The sequence below is a fragment of the Colius striatus genome, chromosome 1, assembly GCF_028858725.1.
Source record: "Colius striatus isolate bColStr4 chromosome 1, bColStr4.1.hap1, whole genome shotgun sequence".
Classification (NCBI taxonomy): domain Eukaryota; kingdom Metazoa; phylum Chordata; class Aves; order Coliiformes; family Coliidae; genus Colius; species Colius striatus.
The window spans coordinates 94,564,311-94,592,235 of NC_084759.1; the positions used below are offsets into that span (position 1 = coordinate 94,564,311).

At 41.2% G+C, this 27,925-nt stretch overlaps 1 protein-coding gene across 5 annotated transcripts in view; it reads left to right on the forward strand.

Annotated features, from left to right (window-relative positions):
- Nucleotides 1-27,925, forward strand: part of RUNX1 (RUNX family transcription factor 1) — a 176,904-nt gene that overhangs the window by 39,129 nt on the left and 109,850 nt on the right. Inside the window, exon 1 of one of the 5 annotated variants that reach the window (XM_061988644.1) lies at nt 11,804-11,872. The exons of the other annotated variants lie outside the window; for them this stretch is intronic. The gene's annotated coding sequence lies outside the window, so the exon portion shown is untranslated. Of the gene's footprint in view, nt 1-11,803; nt 11,873-27,925 lie in introns of those variants that run through there. 5 annotated transcript variants of the gene reach the window in all.

Here is a 27,925-nt window from a genome sequence, read left to right on the forward strand (position 1 = left end):
CAGTGTATATATTAATAGCTGACTGGCTACCAGAGAGACTGACCAACCAATTGTGCCTGTCCATAGAAAACAGAAGACTTTTTGTGGCCAGTCATTTCTTTTGAAGGAAAGGAAGAAGTCTGAGTCACCTGGATTTCCTTGATCAGTTCATCTCAGTGAGTAGTACAGGATGAACTTTGCAAAGATTATAGATTTCATGCCCAAAACAGGCTGGGTTAAATAATTATTTTGGACTCCAGATGTTTTGAATTTTCTTTGTATTTATAAAAATTAAAAAATCCTTTCATGCTTAATGACAGTAGATAAAGCTTCCCTAACACTTTTGAAAATTATTAAAAGGCTTTTGGATTCATGCTCCTTCATTATAGGAAATTAGTGGAATTTACTCAGATACAGCAGAAAAAAGCTTTTGGCTGAAGTTCCACTTGCTTTCCAGGTCAAGAGGAAGGGTTTTGCTATGCCTTTGTGAGCTAAATCCCACTCTCTTAGCTGCTACCTCTGTCCTTACATGATATTCTAAAAGCTAGAGAGAGGTGAAACGCTCAGACTGACTGCTTCCTGAATTAAATGCTGGCAGGAGAGGGCTTTCAGTGAAGAATTCCTGTCCCTGACAGCTGCTGGACGTCCTGAATTATAAGCAAGCCTGCCTAGTTGGCCAGTCTTGCCATGAGCAGAGAAGTGTGTAGGGCCAGTGGCATGTGTGGGATGGAGATATTGAGTTTCTTGGTGAGGAATAGGCTCCCTCCTGGATATCTCTGCTTAACATTTTAATGCAAGTTTACAAATTGACAGAAGACTCTGCAGGAGATTTAGGTGTTCAGTAAGCAGGGTGATGTGAAGATAGTTTTGTGACTTCTCTTTCAAGAAGGGCCTTGATCCTCATAGTGTTTTTCCCACTAAGGATTGCTCTTGCTGAGCACAACTGAGCTGGTATTAGTGCTGCAAAGATGCGACATCATTCCTTCTTTCCGAACTGAGTGGGAAGGATGAAAGTCTGGACCTTGAGGGAGTTTCTACTAGGAGCAGATGCTGATGTTGAAGCCAGATACTTGTTTGCTGTAATCCTGTTTGTTTACAAACACCGTTCTAAGTCTTGTTTCCCTGAATGCAGCAAGAATCAAACAGGCGATGGTTTCTTTGATGGTGGCTCCAAGCCTCTCTCAGGCCAACTGCTGGTTAAAGCTCTTGTGTTTTTTCTCTTTGTGGTACCATGCTATCACTCGGTCTCCCACAGTCGTTCTGTTGGTTTTGATCTCCTCTTATTTCAACCCTAAAGGAACTCACTGCCTTCTTCACATTTGTCTTGACCAAAAGGTTACTCACAAGCTCTTTGGGGAGCAAAGCTCTCTACTGTTGGGTTATGGTGCTCTCCTCAGACCTGCTGCTGTACAGCTTTGATTTTCTCCTGCTCTCAACTGGCTGAAGTAAGCTCTGGTCAGGGGAGCTATACATCCACATCAGCTGGCCCGCAGCTATATGTCCCACCAAGGGGCCAAGGATGCCTCTCAAGTCCTTCTGACCTGGAGCAGGTTCATGTCTGGGCTGCCCTGAGCAGGGGCAGAGGAACAGGGTTTGTCTGCATATGGGTCATGTAAATGTTCTCTTTAGTTATGCCAAAAAAGCAAGTGATTTTGCAAACAACTTGTGAAGAGGATTTCTTCAGCAGCAGCGTCTTTTTTTTTGTTTTCACTAAATGGAGTTATTTGCTGGCAATTATTTCAGACCGGAATAGCTGGAGACTGTAGAGTTGTATTTGCATTTTTGTTCAAGTGCCTGCACATGTACTGCACACTGTGTTCCCTCTGAGGCAGTCATTTATTGTCCAAAAAGCTTTGCTTTCCATATCCAAGCACTAGACCAGGAACCTCACAGGCTGACCCAGGTTTGGGGAACAAAAACTGGATGACTGTGCTGATGTAGAGACACAATTTATTTTTTTAATTAAATTATTATGTTAAGCAAACAAGCCCTAAACTTTCTGTTAAGTGGTTTTGTCTTCCTTCTTCTCTATTGCTTTCCTATGAAATCACATGTCAGTCAGACAGAAATCTGGTCTTGGTTCAGCACCAGAAAGCTGCCTCAGTGGTCCCTGAAGGATTTTTCCTGCCTCCTGCATTTGAGCATCCCATCTCCCACTCAGCATCTTGCTCTGGTGCTCTCAGGAGCTGCAGAGCTGCAGTTCATGGTGTCTGTTCAGGAATCAGATGTAATTCACACTTAAATTATTCCCTGACATTGTCTTTAGTACAAGCCTGACACTGGGCTCATGGCTTGAGTGGGTACTGGGCACAGATGTCACTGAACTTCCACACAAAATACCAGTTTCCATAATGAAAATGCCTAACTAGAGTGCTACCTACTCATTTTATAGGAAACCCAGAGTAGAAAGGTCTCCTAAATTCTGTGGTTGTTTTTTTTTCCTCTGAGCTAGCATTGAAAATGCAGTTGTAAACTATGTCAAGTAACATTTACTGCTGGCAGCCACTGCCATTTTTTAAGTCAGCAAGAAATGACCCCAAAAGAAGGTCTTCAAGTACTGATCGTGCTAGAGAGTCTTCCACAGGCTCTGATAGAGATTTGAGACCCTAACAAGCTGGAAAGCTAAAATCCAAAGCCCAGTGGGAAGATTAGGGCAAAATTCTAGCAAAAAGTCATAATTTTGTAAGCAAACAGGATCAGTGGCTGCAGAACGTGTTCGAGCGCAAGCACTCCTTCCCTTGGTTTCATTTTGATTTGTTTCTAGGAAAGGGTTCAGTAGAAATCTGCTGTTAAAGCAACACATTCTCAGGCCAACTGTGTCTCTAAATCTTTTTTCAGAATCACCTTATTTGAAGAAAGGGAGTGGGGATTCCCTCCTCTAGTGTGGGAGTTTCCAAAGGCAATCCCCCACCCCTTGATCATAAGCTGGCGATGCTACTTGTCAGGCTGGAAGGTAGAACTCAGTATTTTTTTGGAAGGAGTCAGCTCCTAACCAGAGCTCCCACATCCAGAAATAAACATTTATAATGATCTTTATCCAAAGCACATTCCTACAACAACATCAAATCAGCACCTTACACCTTGTCAGCCTGACAAAGTAAGGTGCTTGCAACTCCCCAGTGGAAGGCAGAGAGGGACAGGGACATTATCTAAACAGCAGCAGGCCATGTGGCCTGCCAGGTTGGCAGAGGCACTGCTGAGAGCAGAGGTGCTCAGTGTCAGTTGCTAGTATTCATTTTCCAGGAGACCAACCTCAAAACCCATCAGCTAAAATCACAGCAACCTCAATCTCCAGCTTTTTCATCCATCCCTTCAGTTTGCAGCTCCTATATTCCTGAGGTTTAACAGACTCTTGGTTGATTTGAGTATTGTTGGGTTTGGGGGTAGGTTTTTTTACTGTCCTCACAGTAAGAGACTCACAGCAGGACAACCATGGGAGCAGCTAAGCCAACTGGCAGGTCGTAGGGGCTGTTGTTCAGCACATCAACCCTCCCTGCCCCACACAAAAGCTGCTGTCTGAAGTGGCAGGTACACAGGCTATAGCCATGGAGCAGACTAAATGGGATTTAATTCAATCTTGAGGCAGTGGTTGCCTGAACAAAGATCTGACTGTGCCTGGCTGGCCCTCCCTCAGTAAGTAGCCTGCAGGACAGTCAGCCTGGACTAAACAAAATTTGCCAGTCTGGCAATAATTGAGCTCAAAGCCCCACAAAAGCCAGGAGCAGCTGGCAGAGTCTCTTTGCTGTAGTGGGACAGTAGGGAAATGTGGTGGGACCTCTACCATGGGACCTACCTTCTGTAGACACTGCACATCAATCCATGTTAATTCTGTAGGAATAATTGCATCTCTCCTAAGCACACTTGACCAGCCAAAAATGTGGCAAGTAGCTTGCAGCTTATTGTAGGTTATTTCCAGCATGAAGAAAAGATCCATCATTTATCATTGCCTCAACCCACTTGTTTTCACTGCCTTCAGCCTGCCTTATCTTAAAAGTAATCCAGAGTTTTACAGGTTTTCAGATTTGGATTTATTTTATTTTTTTGAAATGCCTGTGATTTCTGAAAGTGTACAGGGTTGGCTGAGCAGCTGCAGCCCCTTCTCGTGTGGTGACCAGTTGCAGTATATCTTCTCACCCTCACTGTGTCTCCCAGCACTGTCCTTGGCAGGGAACAGGGTAGCACTGGCTGTGCTTGGAGGACATGTTTATATTTCTTTCATTTCTCCCACCAAGAGAATGGCATTCTTGCCACTGGGGAGTGCTGATTCCATCTCCTGTGCCCCTGGTCACAAACAGAACAAAAGAGTACAAAGCAGCCAATCTGGGGACCTGACATGCGTCACTTGCTACCAATTGCATGCTCCTTCACTGCATCCCAGGGACAGTGTTGGGGGTAGCAGGAGAAGGGAGTCCCCATGCCTGTGATATGAACACCAAGGTATTTGAGCCAGTCCTGGTTTTCCCATCTCCCTAGTGTGGGCTATGATAAGCCTATGTTGGCTTTCTGACCTCTCCGTCTGGATGTGGTGCCCAGAAGGAGTCTTTCCATGGGCCAGAGTGGACTTCTACACAGAGCTTACTTGTACTTATAAGGTAGCAGAGCAAATAAACTCTGTTAGTACAAAGCTACGCCTGTAATTTTTTCCTCTCTTTAAGCTTTTTCTTCTCTTCCTGCATTTTTTCCTACTCCTTCTATGAACACATTGTGGCTGTCTTGCAGCAAGTTGGCCAAAAGGGTCCTCCACAGTCAGACTCCTTCTACCCAAAATCTGAGCCTCAGCACACTCTGCCAGCTGGTAGCTGACAATGTATCAATGCTCTCAGTAGACACACTACTTTTCTCAGTAGAAAAGATTAATCATGGGCATCGACGTACACGCTTCCTTCCCTGCCAAAAGAAGTAGTTTTATTCTCTGCATATATCTTAGTCTTGTGACATGAAATACATGAGATTTCTCTCCACCCAGGCTGCTTTGCATGTGAGCCTCGTTAAGAGCATTTAAGCAGTTAGTCAGTGACAAGAGAAAACAAAGCTAAATGAATGGCAACAACCACACTGAGGAGAATTACGCACACTAATAATGGTGTCAGCACTTGCCGCTGGAGTGCTGTTAATGTGCAAAAGTGTTGTCTGTGCTCTATTAGAGAGCAATTCTGTCCCAGCCAGGGGTCCCGGCTGGTGATGTTGTTAGTGCACTTGCCAGAGCCCAGATGTGCTGGCCTGGGGACACTTGCAGGACCCGCTCCCTGGGCTGGGGAAAGGAAGGACATTTTATTTTGAGTAATTGGGGTCAATGGCTAGCTGATCCCATATAATTTGAGTTTGGTATCCTCTGACTTGGGCCGTGCTCAGGAGGGAATTGCAACAAGCTGGCCAGGGCTTTGCAGAGCACATGGTCACAGTGACAGAGGAGACCTCAGCTTCTTCAAAGGCATCCCATCCAGAGGCTGGTGCCAAACCAGTGGTCACTGACGGGGTCCTCCCCACCACAGCCACCCGCAAGAGCCAGATCCTGAGGCTCTGGGGTATGCAGCCACCCATCTGTGGGCATTAATTCTGCCAGCCTTGCCCTTTGTCCTCACCTAGCTCTCCAAATCGTGTCCAGAGGGTAGACGACGTCTGGTCTGAATAAATACGCTGGAGAGGTTGAGTTTCCTGCCTCCTTCTCCCCCTCCTAGCACATCTGTGCCGGAAGAAACCTAATTTAAGCCGTGTCTCTGGCATAAACAAATGGGAGCTCCAAGCCCACTGAAAGAGCAGACTATTCTTGCTTTCTTAATACCTTCTTAAATTCTCACTTTTCTTTGTGGTTTCAGGTCTCACTGTGTTTGACAAGGGGGACAGCAGTCATTTTTATTCTGTACACTGGAGTAGTCTCTGAGTTGAACTCCACTGTGTGCAGCTTAACACCCAGTGATGTTTTGAATTTGTTATTTGTCCAGCGGTCGTGAGAACTCCTCCAGCATATGCATCCATCAGCGAGCTTGCCGTGGTTTGAAGTGGGTTTATCTCGATCTGCAGAACGTGTAGCAGTGTGTTGGTGACTCATAAAGGGCTCAAGGGCAAAAGCACATGTTTAAGCACATGTTTAACTTTCAGCATGTTATTATGTCTCACGGAAGTCAATGGGACAACTCACTTTCTTAAAGTCAGGCTTATTCTTAAGCTCTGTTGAGGGCTGGAGTCAGAGAGCCCAACACCTCACAGGAGCAAGCCTATAATGATTTTCTTGCCTGTGTAAGTCACATTCCTGAAAATACACTCTAAAGGATCAAGTTCTGCTACTGTTGAATAGCACATATTCACAGATAGTCTGTTTTTAATCAGTTGGTGGGTAACAGCAAATAAGATCCCCCTTCCTATAATTCAATTTCCCATATGTAAAATGGAGATAATGATACTTGCCTTATTTGCAGAACACTTAGAGATTTACTGAGAATTCACTCCATAAGAGAAAGGTTTTGTATGTGGCTCTGAATAAATCAATATTAACACATTCTCATACCAGTGAATGCAGAATCATGGCAGGGAAGGTATTTTTCAGTTTTATGCGGTTGCTGCCTCTCAGCTGTAGGCAATCTTTTCATGAGAAGACTAGAGAGAGACAGAATAAAGTTTTGCAGCACATCTTCCAGTAGAAGAGTTGCAGCCTTAGGGTATTAGGTTCTCATTTCCCTACATGCATGCATGTTAAGGCTATTACAAGGTGTCTAAGAGCAAAATTTAGGCTTTGGTGTGAAGGAGAAATATTTATGCTTATGGCACATTTCTTCCTAGGAGGGTAAAATCTGTAAATCATAGCATTCTTCCTCTCTTGGAGACAGATCTCTGCACATAAATCTGGATTTCCTAGTGGTTCAGTGACAGTTGAATGTGTTTCCTACCTTCACCTGAATGAGGCAGGTGACATTCTGCCATGTGCCAGCTGCTAAGATGGAAACATGTTGACTTGTCCTAGCTAAGGATCTAGCTCTTTGCATTTAACTGTAAAGATTTTAAGTACAAGGAAAAGCTACCTACGAAGTATATCTTGAAAATGATGTTGTAAGGATGACGTTACCTTTATATGGTCTTATGAGTAGGCCATTGACATTTCCCAGCAAAATTCCCCTTCACATCTTTCTAATGACACCAATATCCTATTGTTCAACCTGATGGCTATGTTTAATCCTAAAGTTTCTGATGCATTCACGTTTCACTGTCTATTTTTAAGTCTTCAGTTATTAGCATATAGCAAATTCTGGGTTTCCAGCTGTGCAGATGTAACATTGGTTGACTCTTAAACCTGTAAGTCCAGTTTCTGCATTTTCCACATCTTCATCTTTTCTTTCCAGTGAAGATTTTGCCTGCCATGTAAAACAAAGTGATTATTCCATCCAAATCTTTGGAAAATTCTGGTCTTTGGCACACTGTTGTGTTGTCTGATACTTTTTTTTTTTTTAAACTTTTCAATTTTTGGAAGGGAAACTCTTCCTATGAAGGGATTTAAGTTTCCATCAGTCCTGAGAAAAACTGTTCCCTTTGGAATATTAGAGGTAAGCTTGGAATATGACATTAAACAGGAATAAAATTCCAGATTGATCCATTTTCAGTTTCAGCCCTGTTTCTTTGGAAGGGTTATTGTTTCCAGAAAACACCTTGTTTTTCAAATTTTCTCAGTCTCTGCAATTTTAGTGCTTTAACTGTAGTAGCCAAGACTTCTGGGTGTGAAGCAGTCAAGAGAAATGTACAATGTCTGTAAACAGATGGATCAATATATATATGCAGGGACTAGAGCATCTTTCTTATGAGGAAAGACTGAGGTACCTGGGAATGTTCAGCCTGGAGTAGAGGAAAGATCTCATTAATACTTATAAGCATTTAAAAGGTGTATGTCAAGAGAATGAGGCAGCATTTTTTTCTGTTCTCTCAACAGACAAGGAATAATGGACAAGAGCTGGAACACAGAAAGTTCCGCTTAAACATAAGGAATAACTATTTTACTCTAAAGGTGAGGGAGAACTGGTATAGTCAGCCCAGGGAGGTTGTGGAGTCTCCTTCTTTGGAGGGTTTCAAAACTTGCCTGATCTAGGTGGCCTTGCTTTAGCAGGGGAGTTAAACTAGATGATCTCTGGAGGTCTCTTCCCACCCCTACTATTCCAGGATTCTGAGATTCTTGGATTCTGTGTGCATTATATAGGACAAAAAACTTTGTGTTGCACTGCTATAAATGCAAATCACTCTTGAAATGTTGCAACACTGGCTTTCCTTCTCAGCTATTTGTTTTGACCAAGAGAGGACTGAGGATGCTTGCAGAAAGTTGTTTTGCAGATAACTTGTGGAGCCTATTTAGAAAAGTTTCATATACATACTCTGGCACTTTTATGGTTTGGATGAACTTACTTTCTCTCTACAGCTTCTGAGCTCTGCTCCTACATCCATAATATGTAGTTCAGATTTCTTCTCAACAGTTCTGAAAATTATGTTTTGATCTACCTTATGACTAACCTCAATTCCCTTGATCTCTGAGCTATAAGCAAAAGTTTCTGTTCTGATGAACGGGTACTGATGTGTAGCTATCACTGACTACTTGCTGTCTAATTGAATAAACGCTGAAGCCTGCATTTTTCTTACAAGGGGTAGCATGGTTACAAATTACTCTTGGGGAGAGGTGTCCTTTAATACCACCAGGGTCATGATTCTATCGTCCACTCGTAGACATCTGGTGCCATTTGAGATGCCCTGGGGTTTTCCAGCTGGTCTCCAGCTGCTGCTTGCTGTGGCTCACATTTGGTGTGGGTCCCTCACAAGTCACGTAGGACGTCTGCTGTCACCAGATGGACATCCTGGGCTCCTTAAAGCATCTCAAAGGACACTAAATACCTGATGAGGGTTTTCTGAATGAAATTATCTGGTCTAAGGCAAAGGCTTCTTAGAGATATGAAAGAGCTGTCCTCAAGCAAAGGAATATTTCTGTGGTAAACCACCCAAGGAAGGGCATAGGAAAGTACCAGGTATCCTTCCTTCCTCAGACATCTTGGGACATTTCACACTGTTTCAGGACAGCTTTGCTCTCTGCTGCTCTGAAGGCACTCAACAACACAGAAAGAGCACAGTATGGCTTCCTTTATGCAACCGATTCCTAAATATTTGCTTTGGAAGAAAACAGCCTTGTTGTTTAGTATAAATCAAAATGTAATTTACTTTTTCTTTGATCAAACTGAAGCCAGTTACATGACAGGAGTGCCACTAAAGCATGCTGGGTATCTGCTTTTGTCTATTCCCACTAGGCAAGCAGAGATTACTTTCAGTAGCCAGGCATCCTACTGCTTGGGTGTGGTACAGAGGAGGGTTCAAGTAATGAGCAAGCTCTCATTTCTCTCAGAAGACCTGGCAGAAGGCCCCGTCTGTTCTTTAATTACATTTCAACAGCTGTTTTTTATATATTTGTGTTTCCTTATTCAAACGTGGCTTATGAAACAAAAAAAAAATTAAGGAAAGGAAAAAAAAGCAAACGATGAGCATGCTTTTAAATGAGAGACACAAAAGTCTGCAACACAAGAAGCTGTCATGGGCTAGACAAAATCTTTCCAAGAAAAATTATTTCCTTCTCAGACTCGCGTCAGTGTTGATGCCACTATGGATGAGGTGGAAAGAAAACAGAATAGGTTGGAACTGGATTAAGAGCAAAGGCTACAATCTGTATTGACTTGCAAAGAATCAAACATTGTTAATTAACAATCAGTCATCATGACAGCAAAGTAACAGCTCCACGTGACAGTATCCACAGGTTGAACAGAGACGAACAGCTTTCCAGGTCATTCCATGGAACTTTTGTCCATAAACAGCAGCTCCTAGACCTCAGCTGTAGAGCTGTGCTTGGTTTCAGAGGAGTGATTTGTAGAATTTTCATCCACACAAGCACCCACCTTCCCCTAGATAACTGCTTCCAGCTCAGGAAAGCCATGGTGGGAAGGGGACCTATGCCTGTGAACATCATCCTTGTTCCCAGAAACTATCCCATGCACCAGAGTCCATATCACATTTCCTGTCAAGGATGATGCCATCCCATCTGCTGTGAAAAGACTCCAAAAGACTCCTTCAAGACTGGTCATTGGGAGACAATACTTCTCCCCATTAGTTTAGCTGATGTGAGTTAAGAAGGTTTCCCAGCTGTGATGTATTGATCATCTTTGTGAAACTGAAAGAATTCATGCAAAACCCAACACACAGAGGCAGACTTTTTTTGATTACTGAAAAGGAAAAGAAAGGTTTTTCCCTTCCTGGGCAACCTCAGACTCTAAGCTAAAGAATGAGAGTACTCTTTATATCTTCACTGATGCCTGAGAAGTTGTGTCATCCCATACTTCATGTCTGTTTTGTCCTTTCTTCACTGCCCAAAGTCATGAAAATAGATATATGGGAATGACACCAAAGGGTCATCTTTTCTCCAGCAATGGTCTGTAACATTTGGTTACAGAAGATATGCAGCACTTGGCACTCATGGCCGTTTGAAGCTTCTAGCAGTCAGCAGCATCAGAATTTCTTGAGCTGAAAATTGCATATAGACTATTGTGTTTAGTAGACAGTAACAGAACTTTACTTCCATGGATTCATCAAGCACATTCTTTGTGAACACGTTTAAGCTCCTTTGAATTAATTTCGAATTTGGCCTGTACAGCATCTGGTGACATAAGTTCTGCAATTTAATTAAAAGCTGTGTTAAAAAGCCACAGAATCACACAGAATCACAGGATCATTTAGGTTGGAAAAGACCTTTAAGGTCATCGAGTCCAACCACTAAACAAGTCCTTAACCATTAACTAAGTCCTTCATTACCTCATTAGAAAAAAAGCTACCTGATAATTTTTTTGTTCCTATAAAGCGAGAAAGAGTGAATAATTTTTGCCTTCATGTTCCTCATGCTATTTATGATTTTATTACCTCTTTCATACTTTTTCTACCAACACAAACACATGCAGTCTTTTCTGGTCACCAAGAGGAGGAGTAAATGGAATGCAAAAACATCTGGAACACGAGTGGCTACATGCCGTCTAGTTAGAGCAAGATGGTTGTCCATAACTATTTGTGTACACATCTGTGTAAAGGGAAATCATAAAAACAAGAAGGCTCTGTTATCTTCGTTGGTTAATGAAGACAGAGCAAAAATATATTTAAACTCCAGTGAGACTAGATAGGCAAAACAGAAAGACAAAAAGTTCTAGCCTCTGTTTCCAAAAAGGTTAGCTGTGGAACAAGTTTAGGACCAAAACAGCCAAGTTCAGACTAGATGTTTCCTACTGAGGAATGTGGTGGATAATAATAAAGTCCATTAGAATGGCTTCCAGCCTAAAGAGCATAATAAATGCAGTCTTTTCCTGAAAACAAAGCTGGAACTGCACTCAGAAACACGGGTGTTAATGAAATGCACCAAAAATAAAAATATCTTAGAAACAACTGTGGCAAAGCATCATAATCAGCTGGTGAAAAAAAAAGTACAGACATTAAAATCAAATGCATCTCTTGCGGGAGGTAAGCGAGCAATCTCATCTTTGGAGGAACCTAGTATAAAATCTCTCAGGAACATTTGCCTCTGGTTTTGTTTAAAGGGATATGCTTAAGCACCGCTAACTTACAATTCTTTGCTTTTGTTTGCACAAGTGAAAGCAGCATATGTTTTTTTTATGCCAGACGTCACGGCAGAGAAACGAGCTCTCACCCCATGGCACAGAGTAGAAGGGATTCCAGCCCTTACCAAAAGTGTTACCGAAAGTACTGCTGAAAAAAAAAGATGAAGAGAAGGACAACCACCTTTCAAAGGCATTTCCTGTTTCATTCAGTGCACAAATCCCACTCCAACCTTAAAATACCCAGAACTTCAAATGCTGTAACCTAGAGAAAGAGTCTCAAAGAGGTGAGGATGCAGGCCTCAGTATTTATAAGTTATCAAAGGGCTATAGCTGCTACAGTTCATCTTGGGTGTTTTCAGAATAATTCCTATAACAGATTGTTCATCCCTGAAAAAAATATCCAAATATCCAGAGAAGATTTGGATCTGAACATTGTAAACTGCTCATTGAAAATAACTCTAATGAATTGCTTTTGCTAACTTAGCATGACACCAACCTTTGGACTTTCTTTCAGTTCTCATTCCTTTTTAGCTTATTTGTGGAAACTTATAATTAGATTTTCCTTTTCCTCCTTTTTCCCCCCACCCCAGCTGATAAAGTGCCATAAATCCTGGACATCATCCATGAGTGCAGTCATTTATGAATTTTGCTATTTTTTGCACATTGCACCATATGTAAGACAAACTGACTTAGAGGCACAGTTTCTTATTCCTGGCATGCAGGAGAGTCACTGAGAGATATCATATGGTCTCCTGGCAAAAGTACAAAGTGGCTCTTGTTGTTTGATCTACTGTCTTAAACTTAAATGCAAAATCTGATAATTGGGTCAGGCAGGAGAAGAACCTTACTAATAAAGCTCTTTTCATTTCCTTTTCCTATATTTCCTCTTTTCATCTTTTCTTTCTCTCTTTCTTGGTTGGTCCGAGAAGCTGGAAGGGTTAGCAGTGGAGCTCAGCTTACGGAATTTCATCTTCTCCCCCAAAATCCCCTTCTGTCTATCATCCTTCAGCATACACTGCTCTCTCAGCTGCCCTGCAAGTGGAATTGCTTGCTCTCCTGGGCTTGCTAAGAGTGTTTTCTCAGAAATTTCTCAGTCTTTACAAAACCTGGATCACTGAATGTGTGGTAAATATTTTCTGAAATCGTTGTCTCTTTAAAAATAAAATTCATCTAGAAATCTCTTTTTTGTATAGGATTCTCTTTCACACTATTTGTAACAAAGGCAGAGGTCTGTATTCCCAAGAATTCACAAGCTAAATGGACACTGAACTTTCTTTTCAATCTGAACATCTCCATACTATGTGAATCTGAGACCTGAGCACTCACACAACAGAGTGATTATTTTTTTGAGCAGCAAAAGACTACTTTTGTTCCCTCCTAGGAACAGCAGAGTAGGAACATTTCATGGTGCATTTAATTAATGGAATTAGGTATCTGATGTAATTAGGTTGGCTGTATTTTCCCTCCACAATTTTGCCTAAATTTTATCAAAAAATATGAAACCTTAATTTTGGAAAATCAGCCTATGACCTTTTAAAAAAGGCTCTTGAGCTTCTGAAGCAACCAAATGTCTGGATCTCCACTGCCTCTGCAGCAAGCAACACGTGTAAGGGCTGTGTCTGCAGTTTCATCTGCTGGGCGGCCGCTGCCATGGATCCATCAGTCTGCCATGATTGCCACAGAAAAAAGGAGTTTTGGGTCACACAGAAAAGGGTTGCAGGAGTTGGCGAGTTGCGTTTGTTGGCCAGGACTGCCTGAGCAAGAGCATGTTAATCAATCAAGCCAACTGTGGCAGGCTTAGCACACAGGAAGCCCAGTAGGGCATCCAAACCTGTGAAAATGATCAATTTTACTACAATACGAACTTCCATTTGACTTACTACTACTAATTTCATTTTACTAACTTAAAGGACTCTTTCCTTCACATCTCCCCTCTGAAAGGCTTGAAAATTCTTTTCAAGGCAGAAAACAGATTTGATGTTTGGTAAAGAAGCAAAATAGGTGTTTTTCTCCTCAAATATTGACCACAAACACAAAAGCTACCCCCAGCTATCACCAAGAAAAACATTCCCAAAATCTGTTTCACTCCAGTTTCTCTCTCAGCCAGTGAGATATAGAGCAGGAGAAGTTTTCTGGGTGTAGCTGTGCCTGCTCTCAAAACTGCTTCTTGGCTGGTGTATTTATGAGAGTGATTGCCCAACTGGAGTCCTTACAAACCAAATTGGCTTGCTTGTTAAGAATTCCTAAGTAACATTAACTGATTAAAAAAAATAATCACAAAATAAAGCAAAATTCTTTAGGAAACATGTTCTAAATAACATGTATTGGAAGAGGATATTTTTAGCAAAGATCAGTCACACTGCCTTTTTAGTGTGCATTCCAAGTTCAGTCTTAAATATTGTATCTTAGTTTGTAGAAGGGACACTCAAGCAGCTAGGCAATTTCATAGAAGAAAACATCAGAGCCAACAAGAACAGAATACATGAGCAGAAAAGTAAAATTAAAAATCTGTAAAGGCATTCTCAAGATATGTGCTCAAAATGGAGCTCAGGAAGAATAACAGGTTTTGCAATTGTTAAATAAGAGGTCAGAATAATAATGCAAGGGGCTTAAAGTATTTTTTACTCATTCTCCAAATGTTTTTTTCCTACATTTCTAGTTTGGAAAAGTTTAAACAAACTCATACAGCAAAGCGATAAGAACACAAGCAAGGACTGTCAGCAGGGCTTCTGGGTTATTTTTACTTTTGGCAGACATGAGAGGGCTCAGCTCCTAATACGTTTTGTGTGATAACTTAGACCTTTTGCAGGTTTGAATATTTGAGCTGGGAGCCAGCTTGCAGTGTCAATTTTCCTCATGTATCAGCATGACAGGCAGCTGTGTTGATCCACTGTCAAACCTCAGCCTCGCACGCTACTGAATATGGCTGGGGTGGTCTGGTGTCATGTACATTATGTTGTTTCCATTCCTACTGTTATTGTCATTAATTACTTCATATCCCATCTAAAGTAGTGTACAGTCCATATGATGAACTGTGTATATACTCTTAACAAGTTGCTACCTTGCAGTGTGCCTTTTTAGTCACTTTACAGACCGACCACTTCCAAACAGACTATTATGAGAAATGAATGAATTTGTGAGGATAGCAGAAAATGCTGGTGCTGCTTTACAAATTCCCTCATCCTTATCTTAGACAATTATCTTGTCTTTCGTCATTTGAGATTATCGTGCTACCGTTAACCTCTCTTCAGTTTGGAGAGGACTGCTTCAGGATAAAATAGCTGCAACACTACTGACAAGAAGAGCAAACAGATCTATATTAACAGCAGCACACATTCGTAGGCAAGGAAAACCACTGGAAAGCTCCAGCCAGACCCAGCAGGCAACCCTGGTGATCCTCAAGCACTAAGGCCAACGTTGTAGACCAGAGCAACCTTTCTGAAGGCTGCTTTCCACTGGATATGTCCCCCTCTCTTTGCAGCAAGCATTCCCAGGAGATATGTGAGATGCATAGAGCCACCTGTGGCGAAGCATCAGCTGCTTGCTTTTTTTAATCTGTGTCAGCAGTGTGGGCCTTTATTACTCACAGGAGCCTTTGAGGACACTATGGGCTAGAGAAAGACAGTGGCTTCTCCCTCTGTCACATAGACTTCTGTCACCCAAGCCCACAGTCTTTCCTGATGTTCACTGAAATGAAAAGTCCCTGGGTGATGAGTCAGTAGGGCAATGCTGCCATGGTTCTTTCCACCCAGCAGCAGTTGGCTGGGCTGCAACTGCTGTAGTAGTGGCCTTAGGGAAAGAAAGAAAAAGAGACAATAAAAATTCTTAGCCATACAAAGTCTGCCAGGAATTGCATGGCTTCAATTATAACTATTTTGTGTTGTTGGGTTTGTTTTCATATCATTTTTATTATTATTACTCCAGATACACTGGTTCAGTATTTAATTTTACCCAGAATTTCTTTTGTTTAGTCCCTTCTTGCAGACTCGCTGAAGATTGCCCAAACTTTTCACTTGCATGTGTTTACTAGCTGACTTTAAAGAAAAAGTTTTACTTGAAAGGGCAGAAGCAGTAACAGTGTTGTTCTAGTTCAAAAAGAAATGTGAACAAAACTACTCCTGACAGTTAACAAATATGAAATACACTTGACTTCTAGGCTTTTAAACAAGAGCAGCAAAATGTTCCCAGCAGTTGCTTAATGCAATTACTTGATTAGAGAAAGGCATTTCATTTCCTAACCGCTACAAGAATAAGCAATATAGCTGTCAATAATTTTGCAGTGAGGGCTGAAGACTGGTGGTCAGCCTTAGACCACATCTTTGCATGGTCATTAACACATATCCATCAATGCACCCAGCAAAGCCTTAAGATTCTTAAGGGATTTCAGGAGTATGTGAGTGACCTTTTCCTTCATCAGTTTCCAGGATGTTTTTCATTACTGAATATGCAGCACATCATAATGTTTTACATCAATCCTCCATTTAAGTCATATCATGTTATTTTGAAACAGTCTACAATCTTGGCTGCCTTTCACATTAAAGCATTGATGTGTAGGTGGGGTGGTTCCCCCTCAGAAAACAGCATCAATGGACTGCAAGGCTTACAAGTGCTTATACAAAATATGTATTCTATCAGGAGAAAGAGGGATTTGTCTTTTCTGTGACTAGTGTTACAGCAAGGGACTAAGGTAGAGGTGGTGATTGGTGAGATGGTGGTGTACCCAGCTCCTGGGGCAATGCTGATCCATTTCCAACTCACTGAAATGATTCTGAGGGCAAAACCAGTTCCATTCCAAAGACCACTTTTAATCTCTCACAGTGTTTGCTAGTGGGCAAGGGTGGGCCTTAATTGGCATTTTATTGTGGTCAGGATTGCACCTCTGAAAGGCATCTCCCAGTCACCCCCCAACCACCCTGTAGTGTGTATCATGGAGGGAACTCAGTAGCATGAGCTAGGTCCTTTTAAATATTAATCTAGAAAAAAAAAATGGAAAGCTGGGGTCCAGGAGGGTCAGGTTCATGCCCTGGCCACTGAAGGGCCCAGACCAGCCTCAAGCAAATGCCTCTGAAACATAAGTAGTGTGGCTGTCAGGTCTACAACACCTACAATTTACAGGCCTACTCCTGTTGCTCAACACTGCTTTGTAAAGCAAACACAGCCAGAGTGTGCACCTCCCAAGTTAAAGAGCTGCTGGAGCAGTGTATGGCTGTGAGCAGTCACAAAAGAAAACATCCCTTTTTTTCTTTTGGTCAAAATATGTGGAGGCCAGTGCAACAGAAGAACTAGGTGCTGATATCCCTGGAGTGAGGATTGCCTCTGCATTGAAGAACCAAAGTCCATGTACCTACAAAACCATGCACACATGAAATCAATGACTTTCACTTAAAACTAGATTTCCTAGGCAGCTATGGGGTAGCAGGGCTGAGCAGTCCAAAGTGCTGTTCAAATTTCTGTGCTCCCTATGACCTGCAAGGCAGGAGCACTTTTGTTTCCATAAAAGATGGAATAGTTTCCCTCATTCATCAGTCTTACTTGAGTCATATTTATAAATACATCCTGCCTATGTTACTAAAGGAGATGTCTTGACCATGTGTTCAAAATTATAAGTGTGAACTCATAGTGTTCTGTTGTACATAAATATTGTCTGCCACGCTGTCATTCCTCAGCTTTATATCAATGCCTTTAAACTCATTTATGGCATAAATAATAATGCTTCCTTTTAGGGGACTAGTTCCTGAGTTGAGAGATACAACATGCGTGGATTTATAGAGAGGATGGGGTAGAATTAAAGGCAGGTTTTTCCTCATCCTCTCTCGAGCTCTGGGTCACACGATGCAGGAGGAAATAGCCAGATCTGCTGTAAACTCTCCACCTTGCTGAACTCTATCAACACTGAAGTCATTCATCCAAAGCAGCTGTCTGGCTTACAAATTTGGGGGTTAATTTCTCTATTTAAAAAAGAAAATAAAAAGCAATCTCAAATATAAAAAAAGAAGAGACAAAATATTGTGGATAAAAATAAAAGCCTAAAATATTCATTTAAGTTGGTGCAAAGTATTTCTTGTTCAACCTGAAAGTAAATGTTTCACTTTGGCTTAGGTTAGGATTGCTTCATAATTTTTTATTTCTATTTTTTTTAATGTAGACCAGTCTTTAAACAGACCAAAAAAACCACCCCAAAGTTACCAACTGAAAAGTAGAAATACTCATTTATAAAATACTTTAGTGAATTTTAAAAAAATCTCATTTAGAAAATGTCAGAATAAGATTAACTGCTTCAAAACAATTTCCCTGTTTTTTTTTACTCAATCTATAGGCAAATTTTATTCAAATTCATGTAGCTCACCCCCCTGAAATATCACCTTTCACTGGAAAAAAATACCTCCAGCTCCACACAGAACTATTCCATGATGGTTTCAGAACTGGGGGTGTTCCCTGCATTTCTGCATCTTGTTGCAAATCAACACTGAGAAGACCAATTTTTTTTCCCTTTGCCGTCTCTCTTGGGTATTAAGGTTTTGAGTCAGCGCCCCATTAGATACTTTTCAAGCACAGCTTTTCTTGGCTAAGACAGTGTAGGCAATACAGTTTAACTTTTGCTAGGAATTGGGAGGCACATTTTAGAGAGATGTGAAATCGAGAAGGCATCTGTTCAGATTACTAGTAATACACTTGCTAAAATAGTTTGTAAGATTGTTAGCATACAGCTGCACGCAGGAAGCCAGAGTCCTTCAGCAGAGAGTTAGTGGTACTACAGCTGACTTTCTCAGCCCGTGCTTTTCATTCTCCTGCCTCTTTCTTATCAGTGACTGAATTATTACACACTGCTTCAGATCCAGCGTGACACAAGGGAATTGGGAGTAGCTCTGTTGCATTCAGTGTACTGACAGAGTGGGTGCTAACGACCACAGTGGGGTGGGGGGGGGCGGGCAACTATTAGACATGGAAAGACAAAGTCCTCTTTTCAGGAAGAGAAGGAAAATCCCCACCGTTCTAACTGCTTAGCCCCTAGTCAGCCTCTGGTGTGGCCCAGAGCATGCACTCCTTACCTTACCACACACAGGAGCTGCTTTCTAATTTTACTTCAAAAGGAATTTGAGCATATGTATTACCATAGATGGGGAAAACAGAATCCAGAAGTGCTTTCCTTGATGTGTTATTCATTCTCCTACTTAGTGTATGGAGGGCAAAACTCTCTCTCCTCTCTGATCCTGAGCATAGATCAAAAGGAAAAAAGATCCTGTATTTGCTGTTTGCATTTTTGGGATCCAGCCTTTACACACATGTACGCAACAGTAATGCTTGCAACCTGTAGCTTAAAAAAAACTTCTGCATGCTTGTAGTAGTTTGCAAACAAATTAACACAGTACTCGTTTCTCTAGAAAAGTAATGTTTGTAACTGCAGATCTGGCTACAAAATGCTACTGCATTGAGATGAGTGGCCTGCTGAGACTGGATAGTAGTCTTCATGTTTGATACTCCAGAGTTAGTGCATTGGTAGCAAAGTGTCTGCTTTTTTATCCATCCAATCCCTGAACCTGCAAGTAATTTACTTGCATGAGTAATTTCTCCAAGTTTGCTCTCAGACATATTTTTTTATGATATCAAACTCCTCTCTTGCATTCATCACTGAGTACCACCTTCATAAAAAAAACCACTGGAGAGTTCAGGCCTGTGCAATATTTTATCCTCTTAATCTTTTTAAAAGTTCTACAGTGTTACTATGGGATTCAGTGACTCTTTTTCTGTCTTTTTGGTTGTGTGTGAATCCATATGTATTCATATGTGTGTGTGTAAACATATCTATATGTACTGTGCACTTGTGTAAGTTTGTGTACCCAAACCAAAATGTGCACAATGCAATCCATTTTTCATCTTTAAATGATAAAACACAACTGCCACAAAAGAGCCTTATATCATGTAAGAGGAAACTATACCCTAGGAATCTGCATTCCACACTTCTATATCTTTGTCAGCCATTTCAAATGCAAATATGAAATGTGTCATGCTGACACACGTGAGGAGAGATGCTTACCTTCCAAATCCCACACCTAGATATTGCACATTGCAACAGCACAGTGATGATGCATAAGAAGCACTGGAATATAAAGTTGTTTGTAAGGTGGAAAACTCCCTTTTGTGAACAACAACAAAAAAAAGCATTTAGGTTTTTTTTTAAAACAACTCCTCAGTTTCTGAAGTTGAAGGTCTTCTCAGCAGCACTGTTCAACTCCGTTGTATCAGCTTGGTCCCTCACCCTGGACAGTGGCTGTTCAGGGAGACCTCTTTCCACTTCAATCAACGCACGATGAGATGTTTTTCAAATGCCAGGCCTGGTGTTCCTGCCTGTTCACCCCTTTCAAGCTAAGCCTATTCCAATTTAGGTGTCTTTAATCTCTGACTTTCAACTCATGGCTGTGTGGAGATATTTCTAAACACAGACCATGGGGTGTGCATCTCCTCTGGCTGATCAACTGCCTGCTCTGTTGCTCTATCTCCATGGCTTTTTCTTGTCTGCTCTATTCCTCTACTTTCCCTGTAGTCCCTTTGCACCTCCTTGCCCTGCCACAGCCAGCAGCCTAGAGGAGGCTGTGTGTTTGCCCCAGCTTAGACTGCCCCACTACACTTATACGTATATATACATCCAGGAAGTAACTTTCCATTTTAGGAGGAGAAGAGGAAAAAAAAGCTATTCTTTTGAGTAGCATTATTAAGTGGAACAAGTGAGGAGAGAAAGAGTGGGGGGGGAGAAGGGAGAGAAAACAAACTAGAAAGCTCACATGAGACATTGCAATTGGATGTCAGAGCAAGGGCTTTGATGTTGGTGGAGGAGATTAAATGTCCACATAAAGGATTGGACTCGGGTGGTCTGCGCTGTTTCCTCTCACGTGCATGGCAGTGTGACGACTGCTTTTCAAACATTAGAAGCTTACCACCTTCTAAACCAGAACTTTAAAAAAAAAACCCCAAAAACATCAAAGAGGGAGGGCTTCTGAGCAGGGTCTGAGCAGAGCATGGGTTCATGCATTTCACAGTCCAGTAACTTCCCTCTGATGGAGCAGTACGGCACTTTTGGAGATGAAGTGGAAACATAGCTGCAGTGTCAGACTGAAAAAAAATGCCACTGTTGAGGCCCCCAAGCAGTGACATGCCCTGAAATGAAAGGTCACAAGCAGTGAGTTATTCTTCCCATATCCCCTGTGCTGGGCTCTCAGGCTTTCACCAGCACACACTCCTGAAATGACAGAGGATCTGCTAGAAATAAGAGCGACTTAGGTGTAGCATCATGCATGTACATTCTCCCCTGGCTCCTCTTTATTGGACAGCACCTTCCAGTGCTTCAGAGCTTTCCAGATTTTAAGTATGTTCTTAAACCATATCGCCTCTACAAAATCTTCGCACATTAGTAATTTTCACATTTAAATGCTTTGCTAAGTTTCAGCCAGAGCCCCTGCCAGTTTCTCTGCAAGTCTTGAGATGTGAACCGTGACATTATGAACTGTCTTACGGAGAGTGGTTCTCCATTATTTTTGTTATTCCTTGATGCAGATAGTTAGGAAGGTTAACTTTGTAGACAGATAATCAAAACTCCCTACTGCTTAAGGTTTAACAGAATATAGAGAAATATTGGGAGAGCATAATGCTAATGTTTTGCCCCTTTGGTGTCATTTCTGTAAACGATGATTTAAAACACAGTCCCATGCTTCAGTATGCAAAATATGGCTTAAAGAAACCCATGGATGTAGACAGGAAAAATTTTGATTGATGTTAATGGGCTTTGGATCAAGCCTAAATATAAGAAAAAATGTACCACAAGTGACAAACTGCAAACTCTCCTAACTAGGGTACTGGCGGCTGAGGCTTTTGCCAATGGAGTTTAAGTTTGAACTTGCAGTAATTTGGCTAATGTGGTTTCATGCATTTTCTGCTTCAGTCAGCATTTTATTATGCTCTGATTATAGGTGCATTTGCAACTTTTAAAGATTTGAATAGAAAGGGGTTTTTTTTATTGAACATTTACAGAATAGTATTTACCATTATTCCCTGAATTATTTTTCACTTCAGTTATTTATTCTGTTCCTTTTTCTTCTGCACAAATTTTCTGCAGTCTGAAATTTTCTGTAATCTTATCATTGACATATATTCTGATAGAGAGAAAAAGAGGAAGTATTTCCGTTCAGAAAGGTAATAGAAATAAGATCTGGTTGATTTTTGATGCCGGAAAAAAAAAAATGTCCTACAGATTAAACTGAACTGTGGAATCCAGCCAGACACTCCAGGTTTTATCAAGAAAATGTACATACACTAAGTATACCATACACTAAGTATACCACATGAACTACATTTAAAATGAATATGCTAAAATTTTACCTGAAAAAAAATGCATCAATATGTCTACACCTCATCTATTTCAGATTAATAAACTCATGTAATTTAATCCTGCTGTATTTTCTTTGTAATAACAGTCCTAGTTACTAAGCTCTCACTCCCCACATAGTCCTAAGCCCCTACTTTCAGTCTCTACTTGCTCTGCTTAGACCGTAAGTCCTCAATACCGAGGAGTTTCTCCTCAGTAAAACAGAGAGCAAGCAAATGAGATGGCAAAGGTGAACTTCCTTCATTTATGGTAAAAGCAATACGGACAAGTGAATGGAGTGTGGTTACTGTGGTAATGAGCTCATGTTTTTGTCACCCTTAGCAGGAAAGTTTGCAGATCTCCCCAACAATAATGCAAGAAGTGAAGGCTTGGTCATACTTGCAAGGAAAATATTTGAATCTATATTATGTATGAACTGTAAAGCTTTTCTCTCTCTCTCTTTCTGGTATCTCTAGAATTGTTAAGATAATTGTATTGCGTGGTTCACAATACCAAACATAAATCAAAGGATTTAGCATAGTTTTGTAGGACACAGAGACAGTCTTTGCTTACTAAGCTTAAGTTACACCATATGTTTTTCATTAAAGAATTCAATCCCTGATCTTCATAAAAAAACAACAAAAAACATTGTCTATAACAAAACATCAAACAATAAAATTATCATTAGCTTTCTAGACTCTTACGAAATAAGAATCCCTACATTAATCTTGCTGTTATTTGGTTTTAGTAAAGTGACCTTCAAAAAGAGTTGGGGTGAACAAAGCAGTGAGGCATTTGCAGCAGAGGAGACAGCCTGACATTTAAGAGAATTCTCCGGTTTTACTGTAATCAACATAACATCACACATGCAGAAGCAATGATTTTTAAAGTAAATCTGGGAGATAAAAAGATCTGTTGCTCAGGGGAAAGGCCTTGAAAACATTTAAGAAATTGTCCAGACTGCAACGGAAAACATAAAGGATTGCCTTAAGACAGGGAAATCACTGAATAAAAGCATATTGGCCAAAATCAGTTGTGAAGGGCATACAGGTAGAGACATGTCAGCAGCTCTGTGAATAAAAATCATTTCTTTGTAAGTCACTTGCAACAAATGAGCTCTGAGGATTTTATCAACTGAAATGTATAAAACACAAAAACGAGCTGCTTCTGGCTAGAGATACTGTGAGGTGGGGGAGGAATTGTTTGCCCATCAGCAAAGGGGCAAAGGAGAATGAGGTAGTAAGACTGAGCCCATACATCAGGAGATTCTGGCTGTGGTGAGGATGACTGGATTTCTCCTTCCTTGGAGGTCTTCAAGGCCTGCCCGGACATGTTCCTATGCGACCTGATCTAGGTGACCCTGCTTCTGCAGGGGGGTTGGACTAGATGATCTATAAAGGTCCCTTCCAACCCCTATGATTCTATGATTGATTCTATGATTCTATGATTCTATGACTGAGAAGAGAGTAGCAGCCCCAAAAGAGCTCAGGTGCCAAACTTAGGCAGCAGCTTGTGCTGCTAGGAAAATGGAAAGTTTTCAAAAGCCACATGGCTGCTGTGGCAGTGGCTCTTCTTTCTTGTTTGGCCAGCAGGAGGGGACCCCCAGAAGGATCAAGGGGCATGTGTGGGCAGTGAGGAGAATGCCAAATAAGGGGTAGGTGTGCCACCCCTATGCCCAGGGGAGAGAGCAAAGCCCACAGACTCTGAGTAGAGGCCAAGTCCCCCTGAAAGGCCCCAGGCAGGTTGCATCAGTGCCTCTGAATGTAGGGCAAACAGTTTCCACTGGGCTGCTCTTGGTTTCATTTCTAATTTTATTATTTGGTACTTCTGATTATTTGTAGTTACTAATGAATATATATACAACAAAATACAGTTTTTTGTGGTGTTTAATTCAGAACATATTTAAAAAGGACATTCAAGGACAGGCAAATACTTAGCACATGGCCAACCACATGTTATTTTTTCCTTTCATCTGAAGGATTTGGAGCCTAAGCTAGAGTGGATCTTACTATTATTAATTATATCCCAGATCACTTAAGTCCCTTCAGCACTCACTATTCATTGGCTTTCTAAGACATCTTTTCCAGGCACCCACGCTACCCCAGGTGCACCCAACTATTTGGTGTTAGAGACATAGCAGTGAAAACCAAGAGGAGTCTGCTGGTGGGAGCTCCCTGGAGGGGAATGCTCTGCTACCCATCCCCTCAAGGTGAGGGAGGACACTGCAGAAACAGTGGTATATGTGAACATAACTGAGAAGGTTTAGCATGTGACACCATGGCAAATAGATTGTTTTGTTACCTGCAGATGACATTTCAGCCACTTGCATAAACCAAAGGTCATACTCATGGCAATAAGTCCTCCTGGGTAGATGTGGGGTGCAAGGATTTGCCAGTGCTTCAACGTGGATCTTGAAGAAATCACAGATTTGTGATGGGACATCAAACAGTGCTCAGAGGGCTCCTGTTCTTGGCTTCTCTCTGCAGGCTGATGAGTAATTTACTCCTCTTCTCAGATGTGGTTGCATCTATTTGGTGCTTGCAAATCCTCTCTGATCAGAAACACTCAGCAAAACTGAAAAGAGCTACATGAAGGAAAATCAGTACTAAATATACTACTAAAATGGAGTGCAAAGGATCTTTACATTTGCAAAGCAAGGAATGGGGTACTGAAAATCATACTTATATTGGCCTGAGTTTTTTTCCTTAGATTGCATGTTTGTTGGACATAAAGTAATAACAAACTTGCATAGCAATATAAAATTTGAATATGGCAAGAAGCAAAACTGAACAAAATATGCAAGAATTTATAGCAGTGTTTTGGAGCCAACAATATTACAAGATGCAGTTCCAAAGAAATACAGTTCAGCATTGTCAGCTTTTTTTTTAATTTATTCATTAATTTGGGAAAGAAGATGGACATGCACAGATTCATTCCAGATTGAGGAAATGAGAGCTCAGAGACTGTGAAGGAATCACTTTTTTTTTTCTCCAGTCAACAAAAAATCTACTGGATCTGAAGTGGAGTATGAGTGCAAAATAGATTATTAACTCATTCCTTTTTTTTTTTTTCCTTAACTTGCACAACTGAATACTTTCCAAACAGAAATTTAATCTTCAATGATTTAATAATAAAATCTAATTGCTTAGATATTAGACAGAACATGAACCAAAGGCAGCTTTGGTATGTACAAACTTGCCTTCATTAATTCTACCTATTTGCTGAAAGGGCTGGGTTTGGCTGCACTTTTTTTACCCCCATCATAATATTAAAAGCTGGTGTTGAGTGAATCTGAAAAGCTGTGCTAAGCTAGTGAGAAGCAAATTCTCAATTTTTGCCGCCTTCTCCTCCAGGCTTAAAAGGGGCTGAGAATGGTGCTGCACATAAGGTTTTCAAGGAGCACTTGCCCAAAACCAGCATTAATGGGGTTTCAGCTTTGCAGTATGAACAAACCCTGCTTCTCTTTACATACTTGAGAAGTAATTCTTTTCAAAAGCACCTCAGCTTTTTGTTTATTTCCTATGTTAATTTGATAAAGCATGACAAAATGCTGATCGCCTCCTGAAAAGTATGTGATGTTTGACCTCCACAGAGGTCTCAGGGGTTTCAGGAATAACTGGCATGGTGCATGTGGCTCTCTCTGCTGTTCTAGGAGTCCAGGTAAACAAAATAAAAGATGTGTGATAGCAGCTGTGAAAGTATCCTGGTCGTGTGAAGCAGAAAACCACTGTCTTAAATTAATCCTTCATTTTAAATTCCATTCACTAAAAGTATCTTTGGCTTTTGAGGATAGGAGAGATGCTGAGGCTTTTTGCAAACATTTAGCCAAATAGCATTAAAAGAACATCTCAAACAAGAATAGGGTGAAGGAGAGGAAATCTCACTTCTACTTTGCAAGTGCAGCACACACTGTGTGAGCCTGACAGAGAGAAACAAAGTGACAGGACCCTGCAGGCAGGAATGGGCAGGAGCCATCAAGGAGAAGTGTGTATCTGAGCCTCGTCCCTCTCACCTGAGTCCAGCATCAGGCCATAGGGCAGGATGGGACTCGGTCCCCAGGGAATTCTGCTCGCCTCAGCACTGGGAGCTCATTCTTGGTCTGCTCTTCAAAACTTCAGCTCTGCTTTTGGGTTTCCCGCCTTCCCTTAGTGTTTGGTGCAGACGTAATATTTAAATTCAATTTATTGTTTCTTCTCGAGTTTGAAATATCAAGGAGAGGGCAGCTGGGAGGAGAGAGGAAACCATATGTCAGAAAGACTGAATCAAAGTGAAAGTGGTGTGTGTGCACACATAGGAGAAGGCTAAGTTCAGCCTGATGTTTTCAGTTTCGACTATTGGAAAATTTTGGTGGGATGTGGGCTTGATGTGACATCTGTTTAGCTTTGGGGAGCGTGTACATGTCTCTGTGTGTGTGCGCGTGTGTGGCAGGGACTGATGTCTTTCTTTGTATGAAGCTGCACAGTATCATATGGTGATATAAAACACGAACACCCACTTAGAAAATTCATGCAGAGTCTACAGAGGTATTTCATCTCTCTTTATTCCGGTGGATTTAACTTATGGGGCATATGCACAAAAAGTCTTTTTCACGGTCAATGTAGTGTCTAGGAAAGCTCTACACCAGTGATGTCTTGTGAATCACTAGTCCAAAACTGTGGGATTTTTTCAAAGCTTCATTGAGGAATCCATCCTAACACATTCATCTGGGCTCTAAAGAAGTATTACAACAGGCATTGAAGGATAGTGCTCCACCTGGGGTAGCTACCCTATCCCTTACCCTAAAAGCCCTGATATAAGTGACTGACAGAGGCATTGCCATCTTATAGCTCCCTGTTTGAGTCAACCCTCAAAATCAGACCACTGATTTTCTCCTGATGAGAACTGAGACAGTCACCCAAGGGGTTTGTTGGTGGTGATTATTCTGCTTTCTCCATATTAAAAGTCCAAATATTTGCTTATAAAATGAGGGGGTGGTAGGCCAGCAACCCTATTTAAGCAGAATTTATAGAAACTCGTGTACAGCTCTGCTGAAAACAGAGCCTGATACTTCAAGGGTAATCAAGTGCCTGCAAACCAGCTTTTCCACCACTGCTGGCAATAATTAGCCATTCAGACTGCACTAAAAGCTGCCTGAAGGCGGAGAGGCATCACCAGTTTGGGGAGTTGCTTTAAAAAAAAAAAAAGTCAATATTTCTTTGCCGCTATTTTGCTTTTATTTCGTTTCATATTCTGTGGCGTCTCTGTACAACCTGGAAACTTGTAGTGCCCAAAGAGCAACACTCCATGTTTGTCAACTTTTCAGGCAGTAAAGCATTTTACATTAGTGTAGTTTCTATTTTTGTATAAAATCCCAAACATCTGTTCCACAGGAGATGGGTTTGCTACCAAGCACTACTGTTAGATTTCTCGCCAACAAGTTTCATTGCTTCATGTGGTTTGTGTTTTGTTCTTTAAACAGTTAATTATGTTTTATTCTTTCTTCCATATAAGCTAAATTTAGCCAAGATCTTCTCTAATCTGAAACATTTTATGGAAATGACAGTCTTGTTAAAAAAAGCATTCTGGGTAGAGATTACAAATATATAAAATAAGTGAACACAGTGTATTTTACATTGTATCTCTGTTCACCACTCTGTCTTTGAAGAGTATGGGCAAAGGCTGTTATAAATGGAGATCAAGTAGCCCACTACACATGTATGTGTGTACTAATATGCTCATACATGTATGAATGGACACATACATACATACACACAGTAGTTCATATACTGCTGTCAGCAACCAGTCCCTGAGTCACTGAGCTTGAAGAGGGAGATCAACAACCCAGTTGGTGGGGTTTATAAGAAAATGTCTTAATATCTTGTAAGAGTGGGGCTGGAAGAGACCTCAAGAGATCATTCCGTCCGTTCCCTCCCCCTAGTAAGATCAGCCTCATCTATAATGTTGCTGAGGAGTGTTTTTATAACCAGTCCATGGAGACATC